The sequence below is a fragment of the Equus przewalskii genome, chromosome 19 (genome assembly GCF_037783145.1).
Source record: "Equus przewalskii isolate Varuska chromosome 19, EquPr2, whole genome shotgun sequence".
In the NCBI taxonomy this organism is placed as follows: Eukaryota; Metazoa; Chordata; class Mammalia; order Perissodactyla; family Equidae; genus Equus; species Equus przewalskii.
In genome coordinates, this window is record NC_091849.1 from 26,603,378 (window position 1) to 26,608,056 (window position 4,679).

Here is a 4,679-nt window from a genome sequence, read left to right on the forward strand (position 1 = left end):
ATTCACTGGGATATAATAACACAAACGTAATAAGTCAAAGAGCGTGGTCGCTGCCCTTGGGATCATTAGCGTCCACAAGGAGGGACACTCTAAAAACCTGCAAATAAATATAACCCACACAGGGAGAATTTGAAGAAACTGCTTAAGACTGACAGAATAGTGGCAGAGATAAAGTGGGGAGCATAATTAAATTGAAATCTGTCATTTTTAGGTGGACAGGACTTGAATACTGATCGGAAGAAAGTCCTGGCCCACATCTTTCCACATACAAGAGGTAGTTTGTGGGATAGATCCTTAAAGTAGTGCCTTTTTATTCTCAGAAGCAACAAAATTGTGAAATATAAAAGAAAAAAACGAGTTTGTCAATGCTCTTAGCAAGGATGGATCAGGCAAGGCCTTGAGATTTATTTGCTTTAGGTAACGATGTGCCTGTTTTTGCCTGTGAACACCCGTGGACATGGCAGTGAGCATAGAGATTTCCATTAAAGCTTTCTTCCCTGATATAGTGGTGAGTGCGATTTTGTCATTAGGAAGACAAATGTTGACTCATGTTACACAAACCTATTATAACAGATAGAAGGAATTTCTTTAGAGCCCACACGTCTTTTCATAGTCGTTTTGTATGCTCCCCAAAATGACAAAATAGAGCTAGCAAATTATTCTTCTTCTCGTTCAATGGTCGGGAAGTTGTTTAAAAAGATTCTTAATTCACTTTTTGGCTGAAAATCCCATGGTACGTAAAATAAAACTTATTTATCCTCTTTTAGAGATATGTTCTTGACACAAAACAATTGTGAAAACCGTGTCAGAGAGTTCACAAAGACTGTTGGAGACCGTGGACAGCACACTGAGAACTCTCTGCATTTAAGAATCTCCTTTATGTTACATAACCTAATTTTAACTAATAAGCTTCACCATCGCTAAACTATAATTAAGCACAAAGTTGTTAAAGAAATACCATCTTTGAAATGTTGCTGTGTGAGTCATTAATCTCAATTAGGAGGCCAAAATTATACCCATGCCTGAAGCTAAGATCCCAGTCAAACCAGTTCTTGGAACTTCTCTCTGCCTTCTCAGAGGGCTCATCTGGTGTGAGTTCCTCACAGTACACATTTTGGACACTAGAATGAGACATATGCAGGTCCAACAAAGTGAAATGGAAACTTGTTCTTTTTGAACCAGAGGTGACTGGAATCTCTACTTCAGCTCCTTTTCAACCCTTACTCTAAGATCTCCACTGAGAAGAAGTCCTTGATTTGTGATATTCTCCCTTTCTTGTTGAAAAGGAAGCATGCAAAAGGGAGGCAGATACTAGGCAACATTTGTTCTCTTAAGTCTTAATAAATATTGCGAACTTTGTGTTTTTACTGAGTGTTTATTGCAATTGCCACTTAGAGGGGGCACTTTCCATTTCACAGTCACTGATGTTGCATAAATAGCATTTTGTTTAGGATGTTTTGTTGCTTCTGAAAGACTAACAGATGTAGCAAAGGAAATATCAATGATTCTTAAAATATGTAAAGAAAAGGATGGATTAATTGATCACCTACTTTATTGAGACTTTTAGATGGTGTCAAATTAAAAAAGAGATGAAAGGACACTCTAAAGGAACTTGCTATTTAGTAGAGGACACAATATTAGTGAGATTAATAAATAGGATTGGTTTCTAGTACACTAGTTTAAATCATTTAGAATGATGTAAGAACTGACCACCTGGACTTCGAGGATTAGGACTTAAACAGTCCATTTCTTCAAAAATACACATCCTAGCAGTCAGGATGAATAATAGATATAGAAACAGTTTGATAAGAGATATACGTACAAAGAGTATGGAAGCACTAATATTATTGTTGCATTTTCTTAAACAATGTTATGGTAAAGACACCATAAGGGGCATAGAAGCAGGGGATAAGGGATAAACTTGAAGCCTTTTCAAAGTAGGAGACATGGGAAGACAGTCTGTAAGGATGCACAGGATTTCAGGAGGTGGAGAACCTGGGGGTGGGAGACTCCAAAAGTGGAGAAGCTAGTCCTCAATTTTTACAGTTGAGGAACACTCTCTTGGCTTTAAGGGCAACTCTGCCAATCAGAGACGAACGACACCCACTGCTTAAACAAATGAAAAATGAAAAGAGTTGATGAGTGGAGGAGGTGCACCAACTTCCTGCGTATTCTTCCCAGAAATAGTCCTGGAAATGGACTGATGGCACCCGCCAGGCTTAGGCATGAGATGCCCGAGGTGCTGAAAGAGAAGCTGCTTATCATGCTCAGACAGGAGCTACCCACCATGCTGGGACATGTGCTCTCCACCGCTGGAACAGGAGCTGTGAGCAGCATTCACTGGGCTTTCCCAGACAGACATTGAGGGAGATAAGGAAGAGTGCACCAAAATAGTGAGTTTAGTTACTGGGTGTTACAGAGACAATAGCCCTGAAGGCACCCAGAAGTGTGCACCAAGAAGACTTGTATTTTGGACTGTAGTAGATTGTTTCCAGTGTGGACTGTGCCTTGGTTTCAATCTTCTACCAACTCAGTTTTATGCTCTCCACACACTCTAGATCTGTGATGTCCAATACTTTAATCACTTGCCATATGTGACTACTGAGCACTTGGTCCTTAATGGGATGCATTCAAAGTGCAAAATACACACCAGACTTTGAAGATTCTGTATGAAAAAAATCATAAAATATCTCGTCAATTTTTCAAAGTGCTTAGATGTTTAAATCATATTGTGGATATATTAGCTGAAATGAATATATTCTTAAAATTATTTACACTTGTCTCTTCTTACTTCTTAATACGGCTACTAGAAAATTTGACATTTCACCTGTGGCTCACACACATTTCTATTGGAAATGTACTGCCGCTCTAGAGCTTCTCTCTGAACATCAAAATGACTGAGGGAAGTGAAGTGTGGCTCCATCAGGTCTCCATTTCCTAACTTACATTCTCTGTTGCAATTGCTATAACTGTTTTTTGTGACACTGTCCACTAGCATGTCTTGTTTTCAGTTTTATTTTCGTTGTCTTCAAGACATCTCAGTAATTTAAAAGTAAAGAGAGAAGAACTCCTTCCAGAACCCCAATGGCAGTATTCAGAAACCAGATCACGGGTCAATACTGCAGAAAGCAAAATTCTGTGTAGTGATCAGTCCGGGCTCAGATCTCTGCTCCTGTCCCCAGAACCTCAGCTTGGTCATCCAGGGGCTTCTCCAGAAGGAAGCACTCAGAATGAGAGGAACTCCTGCTTATACTATTAACTCTCTTTTCTAAGATATCTTTTTAAACAAATTTTTGTTTTTAAATTCTGTACATTGATGTCATGTGGGTCATTTTACTCAACTCTAAAATTAGAAATTGTTTCCACAGAATGGGCTTAACATTTCATTAGCTTTGACATTCTAGAATTCCCTGAGTTTCTCAGAGTCAAAGCAACCAGTATGCAGGATGTGAGAGACAGAAAGATGAGAGATGATGAGTTTTGCAAAAAAGATCAGGTTCAAACTCCAGAAGCCCACATCTTAGTAGATTGAACCAAGCCGTGTTCATCCTGCCGGCACTGCCCAGCAAAGAGGACTTGTCACAGCTTAGCATCACTGACCCACATGACTTTGCAATTCAAAGCTTTTTATTATGCTTCATGCCTCTGAAGACACACATTAAAGAGGAAGGGATCTGATATTTAATCAAGGAAAAGACAAGCACTACGTTCCTGAAAAATTTTTAGAAGCATTCTTAGATGAGGTGCACTAAAGTATGACAACTCTGCACAGATCCACAAGAGAGGTGAGGACCACCTCCACCAAGACGACTAAGCAGTGATAGATGGAATTCTTCTAGGAATTCCTGGGAAGGTACTCAACTGTGGTGGTCATTCCTTTAATACATTAATTTAATACATTAACTCATACTTGTTATCATACAATGGGATTTTTTCGTCTGAACTTTGTGCACAGAATGAGTCAAAACCTCACCTCATTTTAAGTCCATCTTTCTTCACCGCTGTCCAGGCCCCAAGGATAAGCCAGCCTGGCAAGATGTCAATGACTCTTTTGATCAGATTACAAAGAAAATGGCTTTACTTAATTTCTTTAACTGTGTAGTGGTTTGCTTATTAATATCCAGTTTGGATTCTCGACTTGGTGCCTAGAGGTATGAGTCCTGGCTTAGGATTTGATCTGAGATTTCCCGGAATTTTCTTTTCTAACGTGAAGGAGGACACACACGGCTGGAGAAGGGCTCTGATGAGGGGGCAGTTCTTTGGAGAGGCAAACAGTCCTGCTAACTTTTTCTTTAGGAAAGGCTGGCTTCAAAGCAGGGTTTTGAGTGCAGGAAACAGAAAGTCATCACCAAAACCTGCGGTTTTCTTGGGGGAAAAGAAAACACCATTAGAACTGTGGTGGAATTACTTCTTAAAAAGTAGTAACAATAGAGAAGTAATGTTAATCTCCTGCTGTTTGGAGAAGAATGCGGTTTTTTTTTTTTTTTACGGTACTGTACTGGTATATAGCGTTTCGTTGGGGTGGGGAACAATTAGATTTCTAGCAGATTCTCAAGCCGGTAGCGTCAATAGACTACCTTCCCAAGGGGAAAGCCACCGTAGTCGGCAGGATTCGAACCTGCGCGGGGAAACCCCAATGGATTTCTAGTCCATCGCCTTAACCACTCGGCCACGACTAC

General features: G+C 39.9%; 1 non-coding gene across 1 annotated transcript; it reads right to left on the reverse strand.

The window, feature by feature from the left end:
• Nucleotides 1-4,597: 4,597 nt before the first annotated feature.
• On the reverse strand, nt 4,598-4,679 carry TRNAS-AGA (transfer RNA serine (anticodon AGA)). The gene has a single exon. It is a non-coding gene; the product is annotated as a tRNA-Ser (tRNA).